The following is a 12,938-nucleotide window of genomic DNA, read 5'->3' as shown; positions in this document are numbered from 1 at the left end:
TCACTTTTTCCTTATTTGTCACGTTATTTATATGAGCTCACCCCCGCCACGCCGGGCAGCTTCAGAATGGAAGGTTCCCCTGGGGGAGGCAGCGGCGGCAGGTTGAGGAAGGTGTGTGTGTGAAAGCGAGTGTGTGACCCAGCGGCCACCCCTGCACAGAGGGCCCTTTGTGCACGTCCCCGCTTTATAACACCTCCACTCTTCTCCACTCTGCTCCTGCTCCTTTTACACCATTCCCTTTCTCTGCAGCCGCTGCCAATCCTGCCCACTGACACTTTCATGTACACACACACACACACACACACACATACACATATAAACACACATCAAACTGCTACCCGCCTTTTATTGTAGGCAGGGATCACTCATTCTTTCCAGGGAGGGAAGCGTGTCGTGAACTCTGCGGCTCTGAGCCCAGGGCTCTGGCAGTGGCAGCCTGTGATGCAGCCGCAAATTCAAACCGGGTCCCCCTGGTCTGGAACATCCTGCTGCTGTGTCTCTTGCTTAGATGGGAATAGCACCCAGATGTTGGAATTATTATAATGCTTTGGTGTACTTGCAAGTCATGGTATCGATTTTCTCCCTTTCCCTGCTGATATATTCATCTCAAGGGTAACCTAAATGCACCTTCAGGCCCCCACCAAGAATCACTTCCTGCTACCAAGTTCAGGCTTCTGTAACTATTTTTCACTTCAACTCAATGCAAAGATGGTTCATAGGTGTGGATCATTTTGCCAAAGGGCTTTACACCATGGACATATTGTGTTACTGTATTGCATAGGAATTCCTTCTGTGTCTACTTTACTGTCTCGAGGTATAGAATTGGTATAAGATGTGATTTTGGTGTAGTGGCCACAGTGTGATGCACACTCGCTCCAAAAGACTTTTTAAAACAATAAACACAAACCCAAACGCCTGAAATGACTTTGTCTGTTATCATAATCTGATCCATTCAGTCCAGTAAGATTAGCAACGTCTAGTAGAGCTGTATCATTTATTAATTTTCATGCAATCCGTGTGTGAGGTCTGCCAGCAGGAGGTCAGCAGCTCAGAGGAGGAAGTCTTGAACGTACAACAGCCCCAAAGCAAAGATGAGGCACCCAATGAGCAACAGTTATACGCATGAATGAGGCAACATATTGTAAAGCGGTATCCAGTTCTTAATGAATCCATGGCCCGCGTCTTTACCACACGCTCTCTATTGATCTTCCATCTGTAAAAACAGTGTATTTATTTTCCATCTGACTGTTTCCAACGATCTCAGAAAATGAGAGGTTGTTGTTGCAGACATCCTACAGCACAATTTACATTTTTGGTTTTAACCAACAAGAAAAAAATATTCAGTGCACATCAGTTTAAACTAAATTTATTCATCCGTATTTTATGCTCCCACATATAAAACGGCATTTACTGCAATGAGAAGACACTGTTCCCTGCAGTTCTCAATAAACAAGGTTGTCTGTGACAAGTTCAGCTCAGAAAAATGCCAGTGGTGATGAGAAAGAGGAGAGAGACAGAAAAAAAAGTAGGAGATCATAAATGAGAAAGAATGACCTCGCTGAAAGTGAAAGTCACCCATATGAAAAGTACTTGAGCATAAGTCTGAGTAGGAGCCTTGGATCTGATATTCAGCATTTTTCTGCTAATTGGAATCTGAATTGGAATTGGCCTGTAAAATAAATACATTTGATCATGTACTGCCTTAGCTGTGCTGCAGCATACGATAGGCAAAGTAACTTCTAACTTTAGTCATCAAATAAAAGTAGTGAAGTAAAAATGACTATATTTGCCTCCAAAATGTAGTGGAGTTGATGTACAAAGTAGCAGAAAATGGAGATACTCAGGTTAACTACAAGAGCCTTTATGTGTGCTTACAGTAAGTACAGTATTTTCAATTCCACAGTGGTTGGTAAATACGTTATATCCAAAAAGATTTTCACTGATTTTCTCCAGTTATTTGATATAGAAAATAATCACAGCTGGGTCAATTGAATTTAAAGTTTATTTTCCTATATTTTATTAGTTTCTTTCCAATTATGCGAAAGCACCTATTGTTTTTATAATAACGAGTGTTAGCTTTCCACTAGCAATTTTACTATTTAGGTTTACTTTCATCGGTCTCATAGAGACATTTTTGGCTCTGGCAGGCAGCCGTAAAATACCCACTGTACACTACATGCTCAGCACCAAATGGCTGAGAGACACAGTCAGGGACTAACTTATTAATACAGCTAAGCATTTATCAGCTGAAGGGCCTGACATGTTCCTAAGGAGCTTGTAAAGACCAAAAACAGAGCTAAAACTTTAATTAATATCAGACTCTTACAATGACATTCATCAGGTGGACACAAACACAACACAAATAAATGATAATGTTGGAGAACATTGTTGTGATGGGCTCACAACAGGTTTAACCCTTGTATTATGTTCGTTTCTCCCCCCTTACTTTGGTGTTCCCAGTCAAATTTGACCGGTCAGGTTTAACTGCTCTTAAATTACCACAAAAAACATAATTAGAACATAATCATTTACCAAATGTTATTTAACACCCTTTAATGCTGTAAACAATGTTTTCAACTAGTTGTGAACATGCATAACTGCAGTAAATATACAAGGAATAGACACTGAAAATTATAATAATAATCAAAACGGAGACCAAATTCTCAGGACATCAGAAAATCAACATGAATAGTCATCTATGTGTGTGTGTGTGTGTGTGTGTGTCTGTGTGTGCACCTCTGTCTCAACCCAAAATGTATGCTTCTGGGTGCATTTTGATAACATTTCCGTATTCTTTTGTAAATCCATCAATAGCTGTTTTTCTCAGTGTGAAATACCCCTACCCATTGTCTAGCCCTCGAAATTGAAAACATAAACTGGAGGAACGCTCACCAGCCTTGGAATAGGACACAGGAGTGGCATTGTACAATCAGGTTGGAGTGTGCCTTGCAAACATAGGCATCACATTTGTAGCTAACTTGTTTTATTTATACTCTCTTGGAGGTCTACCTGGTCCAACTCTCTCCATGTGTCCCCAAACACACACTTCCCCCCCAGGTTTGTCATGTCCAGTACAATTCCCTCCATGGATTCTGGTAAAAAGAGTTGGAAGCTGGACTTGATGTCATCCACACGAGATATAACGTATCGTGTTGGCCATGACGTCATCCTTACAATGTTTTCCACTCTTGCTCTGCCTCCTCTGTCCTGGGAGGAAGAATACCAGAGCAAGTTGCCACCATTGGACTGGAATGTCACCTCAGGTGCCTCTTCTTCTCGTGCCTCTTCTCCATGTGCCTCTTCCTCTGGAGCCTCTTCATCTGTTGACTGGTCAGTCTCATAAAGGTCTGGATCAAAATCAGGATGGATGTTGTCTTCCATTACTGACACAACTTTCTCTATCTCCAGTTAAACTTCCATCTCGTCTTCATCTGATTAAAAAAATCGGTCCAGAGCCTCTATTACAGTAAATTTCCTACTCATAGTGGTCACAGAGTCAAATGACAGAAAGGCACAAATAAAGTTTTATATAGGTTGTCTATGAGAAGATAGTCTATTCTGCAAAGTGTGGTTCACGTGTAGGGATGGGCACATAAGCATGGGAAAGAGATCGTTTCCAATAACAAACACCTAATTGTTGAGTTTGAAATGTGTAAATCAGTATATATTGGGCCTTTGAACAGGTATGATACATTGTTAGGTCTGGAGAGTGTGTGTGGCTCCCAGGTGGGCATATAAGCCCGAGAAAGAGACAGTTTCCCATAAATGACATCTAATTCTTCAGTCTGGAATGTGTGGTACACGTGGGGGAATATATACTGTATATGTGTGTGTGTGTGTGTGTGTGTGTGTGTGTGTGTGAGGGTGGGACGATGTTTGTGGTTGTGGATGTAGATGTGTGGGTGTACATGGGGATGTTTTCCATCTAAGGAATGAACATAATCTAGTATTACCCATTCATTTCATATGCCGGTCAGTTTTGACCGGGAACACCACAGGTGTTACAAAATTGATTAGATGACTCAAAATTCGTTGAAAGTGCTGATCAAAAATTTTATATGTTCAAATGCCTAGTGTGGAGGATATCATAAAGCCTCGAGAGAATCAGAAGAAAAATAAAAGGTTTAGGATATTATGAAGTTGTAAATCGGTCAGATTTGACCGGAACATCATAGGAGGGTTAAACTCAGTTACCGTACATGAAGTATTCTTTTTTGTTTTTGACAGCTTTTCTGACGATAATGACTTTTAACGAAAAATGCTTTTGGAGAGCTGCAGCATATGGTGGGTTTGGTGCCCCTTTCATCACTACAACAAGAACTGTTAATGCCTTCCTCCCTTCAAAACGAATGGTTTCATATTTTCTCCATGTGCAAGTACTCATAACATCTGTCCCTTCAGCTTTTAATGAATACGGATTCTATTTCACCACAGGATCAATATCCATGCGCTTTCATGGTTCTCTGAATGTGCTGCGTTTGTGCAAGTGCGCCTGTAAACGTTAAGTATTTTGTCAACAGCAGAGTGGCAAATGTTTTCATTTTCAGACGACATTCTGCGGGATATATAAGGAATGTTGACGAGAGAGGAAGGAGAGGGCCAAAGAGATTTATGAAGCTCCCCCTAAAAGTCAATATGGGTTTCGGGTTACATCTATGGCGCTGTGGAGATTTATGTTTAATAAGCTTCAGGTGTTGGCTGGCTCTTGGGTTTGGGCCGAGGAGGGAGGGGGGCGGTCTCTCTCACACACACACACACACACACACACACACACACACACCCTGCTTGCGGCCCATTTTTGCTGTCAGTCTTTACCAATGCTTCAGTTTGCCTTGCGTCTGGAGAAACAGAGCTACCTTTGTGCCCACCTCTCAAATGGTTTCATGTGGCCGTCTGCTACGCCAGTACGACAACACACAGCCCATCAGGGGTGAGCAGAGACAAATGGAAAAGCTAATATTCGACTAATAAGCAAGGAAGGGGAGGAATGTGCCAGCCAGGTCAGAGGTGAGATTGACAGCGGGTATTAACGCCGCCCCCTCCTCCTCCTCCTCCTCCATCTCCACCTTCCATTTTTCGTTTTCTGCTGTGTGTTTGTATTAGTGACTGGCACTTTGCGCAGGTAGGAGCGTGAAACAAAGGTCAGTCTGTGTGCAGAAGGTGTGTCCCTCCACCTACTCCACCCTGTAGCTATAGAGGCAGACAGGACAGGAGCATCAATGAGGTGCTTGAGATGTGTTTTGCCAAGACTCCCTTTCCAACTTCACCCACATCTGTCTAGTCTTGCCCTCAGACCCCCTCACACACACAAACACACCCTACACCCATGTACTCTTCCCAGAGCCCCTCATAGATCCTACCTGTCATTTATAAGCCGGTTGTAAATCATCGCTGCAAACATTCCCTCCAACACCTGAAAGTGTCTCGACAAGAAGGACCAAAAGTCAGAGTGTGCATGAATGTGAATGGAAACATGTGAAATTCAATAGCAGAGACTGTGCTTGCCCGTGGCTGCACAGACTCCCACCCCCCCATTTCTCTCAATTTTATTCTCCAAAGATGAGCAGCTGTACTTATATAAGAAATCTTTACCTTCAGCAATACACTCTAAGAAATAATTCAGTGACTCCGTGGATATTGCAATAACTAAAGTTATACTACCTTAGGAAACTCTGAGAAAATCCCAGTGTTTTTTGAGTTGGACAGTTTTTTAACTGTACATTTTTATAGAAACGTTTGACGATAGAGTAATTATACTGATCTTTTTCAGTAACTACAACTGCTACTTATCCCAGATCAGTATTCGACTTCGTCAACAAGAACTTTCAGTGAGTTTTGCGCAAATCGTCATAACGTTGATGTCATTAAAGGCCCATATTTCACATCAAGCCTAGTGCTTGTCGGGGTATTTTGGTAAAATGGATGTGTAAAATATCACGTGTGTTAGTCTTTGTAGCACCTGTGTCAGATCAGAACTTGGTGATTTATAGTAGTTAGTGTCACGTTTTTCTGTTGGTTGGTTGTAACCATGATTCATAATTCTCCTAATTTTATCTAACATTTCTTGAGCCAAGGTGGCACATTGTGGTGGAGGAGTATAAATAATCACGAGCGCCTGCTGACAGCTGACCCTGGGGCAGGGTCTGCCCCAGTGGACCCTTGGTTTTTAGGTGGGTGGGCAGGCTCCTATTGTAAGAGGTAAGGTTATTGTAAGACTTATATTGAGAATGAGTATATGGTATTAATTGAATACTGTAGCTATTGAACTGACTTAAGATTTTGATACGTTTTACTAATTTTTATATACCATGGTAGTAAACTAAGTTATTCTGAACTACTTAACTTTTTACCTCACTTTAACTCAATTCATGTAAGTTTATTGAAAAGATTTCACATCCTTGAAGTTTGCTAAATATTCTTAAGTTTTTTGTGTTTTACCAACAAAACTGAGTATGTGTTAGTTGAAGTTTTTAGACTGCACGTCTCTCATTCTCGCTCCTGTCTTTTGTGTTCCTGCGAGGGTAAACATTAGTCTAATTAAAGCCATTGTGAGGACTGAACTAGGACACCCACAGCAACAGGTCATTAAGTTTGCTTAAGCTGAAAATGAGACAAATTAAGAGTGGTCTCTATGGTAAAGGAGTAAATTGAAGAAAACAACATAATTGCGTCTCTTTAAGGTTCTTTACCTTAATGTGAGGTAGCAGCATCTTCTGTATTTCAAGAAAGCCTCTGGTGCATTTTGTGTTTGTGACAAAACACACACTGAGTAGAATATAGTTTTCAAGGCTGCGTGTTTCCCTGGAAAGTGGGACAATGGTATGCGGTGTTCATGCTATTGTGGTATTGTTTAACGGCGGGGTTTAAGGTGGGTAGGGAGGTGGTAATTGCAGGTTTTGTACACAAGGTCACAGCACACAGGGGGTAGATGAATAGCCTGTTGATTCGATTGGTTCATCCTGTGGTGGTGTTATTGTATGTTCTGTAAAATGGCACAAGTGGCTCTTATTCAGGTGACACACGCTGGAGGGCCCTGCCTTTCTCCTCGCAACAATGGCCCACAATTCCCTGGGCAGTTCTCAGGTGGATCGCCTTACCCACACTGCCTCGGTGGCTCACCTGAGGACCGGCCGAGCAGCTTAAACCTGCTCCAGTCACACGGAGGAGGTTACGCTTACCTGCGCAGTCCCAGATGCATAGATACGTAAACACAAGCAAAGGCGCGTTTATGAAACTCCTGACTTTAGGCTGCTGGAAAAACCCCCTTCTTGAACGCATGCATGCACATGCTAGCAATTATGAGACATTAACAATACACTTTCAGTGCATGGAAGCATTGCACTCAACTGTGTCGAGACAGAACTGTACACTGTCACCCAAGCTGCTGCTGTAGAGTTGATTTCACTCTCCGAGCCAATTGCAGCCTTTCCCTCCCGGCTAACTGTCCACGTGCTCACCGAGCTGAACTCTCAGATTCCTGGAGAAGATTGAAACACGGCGCTTTCCCAAGACAACCGGGCGACCCGACACCACACACACCTCACACATACTCTCATTATCAAGTTACACCAATAGTCTCTGCAAACGGCCACACCACCCAACACCTATATGGGAACGCACGAACACAGACACGCACTCCCACACATTGTGCTTCTTGACAATTAGCGCGGTATGTGGCCTTTTCACCTGGTGGCTGTGGGATATATTCGATACATGAAGTGCTGCTTTTCATCACATCAGGCCCAGCAAGTGTTCGGAGTCATTAGTCATGGCATCTGACAGTCAGCGTGCCCATTCAAGCACTTAGCCTTCCTCTCACCTTTATTGATTAAACTTCAGGACCAGGCAAGAAAGGTGGATTTGTGCCCTCCAAACATTAGAAGCATAAATCTATGGGGGATTTTCAATACGTTGGTCTGTTTTGGCCTGTATCGCCTCAGTTCCTTTTAAGTCAAAGACTCCTTCCTCATGTACAGACACAGATAATTACCCACAGATCTGACAGAGTCTCTGCCAGCTGAGATTTACTGCTCACTCTGGCTGTAGAAAAAGAGACGTACAGAAATGAAAGGAATAAAAAAAAATATGTGCTAAGGGTCTGACTTTGTTTTAAGTCTATGATCATAAGCATTATGCATATAATTCATACCACATTGTTATATTTAACTGTTAACTTTTTGTTTTGTTACGTCTAGTCTCATATTTGGCTTTAAAAAAAACTGGGACATGATTTCAATTTTTAGCTTTCCTTTGTTTTTATTTTCTTGCCTGTCTATCTTGAAACATTAAAAGGATATAGCAGAATTCTGCATTGTTTGAGCTGCTGAATCAACCCCATTCTTGAATAATTGAAAAATGTGACCTTTATTTACCAGCCAAATATTTTAGGACTCTATTAAAAACCACCTGTTAACAATGTCCACAATTTGAGTGACGATACTGGTAGCTGGTAGATAGGTGGAGGTAGTCCTTTGATTATGTATATTGGGAAGATGATCAAAGTCAGAATCAGAATCAGAATACTTTATTAATCCCCGAGGGGAAAATTGTTTTTGTTCCAATGCTCTGTGCAAAGTACCATACTGCCACCGTACTGCAGTATCGCCCGCAACTTCCACAGCATCCTCCTCTCTGACACTACTGTCAAAGAGTCCAGCTCCTCCCCCACAACGTCACTGGCCCTCCTGATCAGCTTGTTGAGTCTGTTGGCATAGGTTACTCTCAGTCTGCTGCCCCAGCACACAACAGCAAAAAGAATAGCACTGGGCAACACAGACTCATAAAACATCCTCAGCATAGTCCGGCAGATGTTAAAGGAGCGGAGCCTCCTTAGAAAATAGAGGCGGCTCTGTCCCTTCTTGTAAAGGACTTTAGTGTTTTTAGTCCAGTCCAGTTTGTTGTCGATGAACACCCACAGATATTTGTAGTGTTCAACGATGTCCACGTTATGCCCCAGGATGGAAACATGGGTCATTGGTGTCCTGGTTCCCCTTAGATCCACCACCAGCTCCTTGGTCTTTGCTGTGTTGAGCTGCAAGTGGTTCAGTTCACACCATGTGACGAAGTTGTCAACCACAGCCCTGTACTCTGCCTCATCACCCTTGATGATACATCCAACGACAGCAGAGTCATCAGAAAACTTCTGAAGATGGCAAGACTCGGTCTGGTAGCTGAAGTCCGTGGTGTAAAGGGTGAAGAGGAAAGGAGAGAGGACAGTTGAACGATGAGTGATGAAAGTTGATAAAACTGGTAAAACATTCCATGAGAAGGAGGAGAAGGATCAGGGGTGTTACGGTCCAGATACCCCACCATGTGGACCAGTTTAAAGAAGGCATGGGGATTTGTTTCCTACACACACCATCCAACAGAGCTGATTTACTGGCAGTCTGAACTGCCATTAAACCTAGAAGACAGTGTGATGAATCAAATTTCTGCCGATATCAGTGTGTTCACATGCTACTGTACTTATGAGAAACAGTATAAGCTTTTAAAGCTGCTGGAAAGAGTTTCTTCTGATGTCACTTTGGCTGAGGTTTATGATTTATTTTTGTTATCTGTATGTCACAATCAGCATCATCATTTAAGTCTTACACAGAACGTTAGTTTGTAGACATGTAGTGGAATAAGTTCAGGGTTGAGAGACTGCATATCATCAGTGGTCCTCACATGTATAGATTTTTTTAAAAAGGGTGTCAGAGACAGACAAAACTGCGGAGAGGAAAAAGAGGCATTGCTTAACATCAGCAAGATTTACTATTTCTAAACTTTCTGGACGTTTCCAGACACTTGATGGATCTGAACAAGCAGGGATTTGGACTGATATTTGACGCTGTCTGGAGTCTGTTTCAGCACTCCCATTCACTTCATCACTCTGTCCCACAGCGCCGAGATCTCATTCACCTTTGAACCCCAAAGAGCCCCCCTCGGTGACTCCCAAGAGCCTTACAGTTGCCCGTTACCAGCCAGGGGCACAACTTTCGCCTACTTCCATCTGCAAATGTGTTGTTGTGGTCGATGACGTCAAAGTTCGGTGTCGGCTTGAATCCAGCCAGAAGGCGAGACAGAGATAAGGAAGAGAGCTCCACAGGACAGAGATAGAAGATAGGAGGAGGCGAGGATCCAAGCCAAAGGAAAATTAAATGAGCAGGAAAATGGATGAGATGAGAGGAAGTGAAAGAGGCTGGAGAAGGTGTAGGAAACGAGAGGGACAGTGCATTAGTCACGGGGTAACTTTAGCTCTCTTTGTGGCTGAGGGGAGACAGATTTCTCATCACTGATTTGGACGGAGAAGACTACAGAAACATTATACATGCCAGACGTGCCATTTGTCCATCTCCCTTCCTTTATGTCTCTGTTTTTCTATGAGCTGTCTCCACCCAAAAGATCAGCGCAGGGCAACAGACATTTTTTGGCCTAAAGTGAACTCAAATGCAGGGTTGCGATGTGATTGAACTGAGAGAGTGATCATGTTTTGTTTGATTAATGCCACCACGTCAGAAATTAACTAAGATCATCAACAGAATGTGATGTTACGTTCAAGATGTCAGTGTATTGGGTTTCAGATATGTCAACCAAAGTTAGTGAGCTAGCCTGTCTCATAATATCACTCAAGATATGATCATCCGATAGGGCAGCTCAGACCTCTGGAGGTGGACGCTGTCTGATACCTGACCTTCTTCGGGCTCCTCTCCTGCTTCATGCATCTCCCGCCTCGCCTTTCTTTCTCCCAGGAAAGTCCCAGCAGGAGTTGCTGTAAATCACCTAGGTTCAGTATTTCCTGTCATCAAACTGGCCGGTGTTTGGTCCCAGGCCGGCCATGTTCATTAAGAGGCTCCTGAGTCTGGTTCTGGTGCCCATTCCAGCACCGCTCCTTGTCAGACCTTCCCTTTTTACCTTACATTATTACGGTAGCCTACAAGAGGAGTTTTCAACAGAGCCTGTCTTGAAACACCTCTGATTTCCAAAAAAATGTAGAAGAACAAACTCATTCATGTAAAAACATTCAAATTAAAAATAATCTTTGAGTGTTTTTTGATTGATTGTGTTCTGGATTAAGACTTACCAAAAATATTATTAGACTGATAAAGGGGTTTTCAGCCACATAATAAGCCAATACGGAAGGTTACAAAAATGGTCTCTGCTTGCTAAGAATTATCAAATCACGATAAGGCGACATGTTGATTTACACTGAACAAAATAAATGCAGAGAAGCATAGCAACCTGAAAATGTTGAAAATTGTCTGCAGGGGATTAAACAGGCTAAAATCTCAACCCAACCACTGGTGTGGGCTGTCTACTGAATCAGACTTTCGCTGGTGTGTTCTGTATATTGTTGTGTTAGTGACTGATATTGTGTTACTATTATGTCTATTTTTCAAGCCTGCTGGGGCTTTCTCTTATAGTGTTATTGCAGCCAGGGGCTGCAGTTAGGTGAGTGTAACTGTGTTGTGTGTGCAAGTATGTGTGTGGTTTGTGTGCTTTGAGGTGTTTGGTGTGACCTCATTAATTAAAGAATATTGAAAACCTAAGTGTCTGTCTCTTTCTGTGTTTCCACCGCTCTCTGTCCTCTCTTCTTCCCTCTCTGTGCCTGACGCTCCTCCTCACAGTCTCTCACAATCTCAGGGTGCTAGATTGGTGTGAAATGTGTTTCTTTGAGTGGACGTACCGTTTGTCCGTGTGGATGCGTGTGCATTACCTTGTATGTGTGTGTGTCCTTGTCTTTTATGTGGTCATTTTCCCCTGCGACTCCATAGTCCAGAACAACTGTCATCACCTGGCCATAAAGCAGACGCCTGTTACCCCGATGTGACCTGAACGGACCAACAGTGGTGATTACCTCGGGTCACCATCTGTACAGATCTACACACTGTCACACACACACTGGCGTCCCATCTTGAATTTCTTCAAGGTTGTCTCCTCCTCCATTTGTGGTAAACATATGGAATCAGAAAGATGACAAAATAAACATACCTCGTGACGCTCCACTTCTTACAGGAGATGTGCCCAGTGGAATCAAGGGGTAAATATGAAAAAGACACTGGTTAGCTTAGCTTAGCATAAAGACAGTTGGGTTTTTGCACAGACTGGGGCTCTGTGAACTTATTTTACAGATGATGCTGGTACAGGCTCATTTTGTTGCCTTTGAAAGGAGCAAGGCTAGCTGTTTCCCCCCCGGCTAAATGCTAAGTTAAACTAAGCGGCTGCTTGCTGTACCTTCATATTTAGCACACTGACATGAGAGTGGTATAAATCCTCTCATAAGCATAAATACCAAAATGTGCAAGTATTTGTTAGTCAGATTGAAAACACATAGTAATGCCACTTTTCCATTACACCTGCCGGCCTGGCTCTACTCAGTTTGACTTGGATTTTGCTTTTCTATCACAACTGGGCTACCTGCTTGAAGGTGTGTCACAAACCAACGACTCGCTTCTCTGAATCCTTGCATTACTATAAAAGAGTCCCTGCTAACACAGTGGCTCCTCTAATTCAGTTACAAACAAGTTGAATTTACTATAAGTTCTTCACAATATATTATGAAGCATTATCACAGGAAAACTTGTTTTCACCAGTAGTAACTTAACAGTAAACGCAACTCCTAGAACAGCTGAAAGCGAACAAGACTAAACAGTAAATCACAGCAGATGAGAGAACTACCTAGATTCAGTTAGAGGCTACAAAAGTAGTGAGAGATAAACACACTGACTTTAAAAAACGTATTTTTCTCAGGTTTCTTGTACAGAGTTGAGTATCAATTTTAGGAGGAGACGGATGATTCTTACAGGTTGGCTGCAGTGGCGAGATGTCACCGCAGCCCCTTTGGAGGCAGGGTGTCCGCGGCTTGGCCCTACTCATGAGCAGGTCCATCGCTGGCAGGGCTCAGCTCAACCCAGCGCAGTAAAACTGGCGATGGCAACGCAAATCAGCGCAGCTTGCTT

The sequence above is a fragment of the Sparus aurata genome, chromosome 15 (genome assembly GCF_900880675.1).
Source record: "Sparus aurata chromosome 15, fSpaAur1.1, whole genome shotgun sequence".
Taxonomy (NCBI): Eukaryota; Metazoa; Chordata; class Actinopteri; order Spariformes; family Sparidae; genus Sparus; species Sparus aurata.
This window is presented reverse-complemented; position numbering follows the sequence as displayed.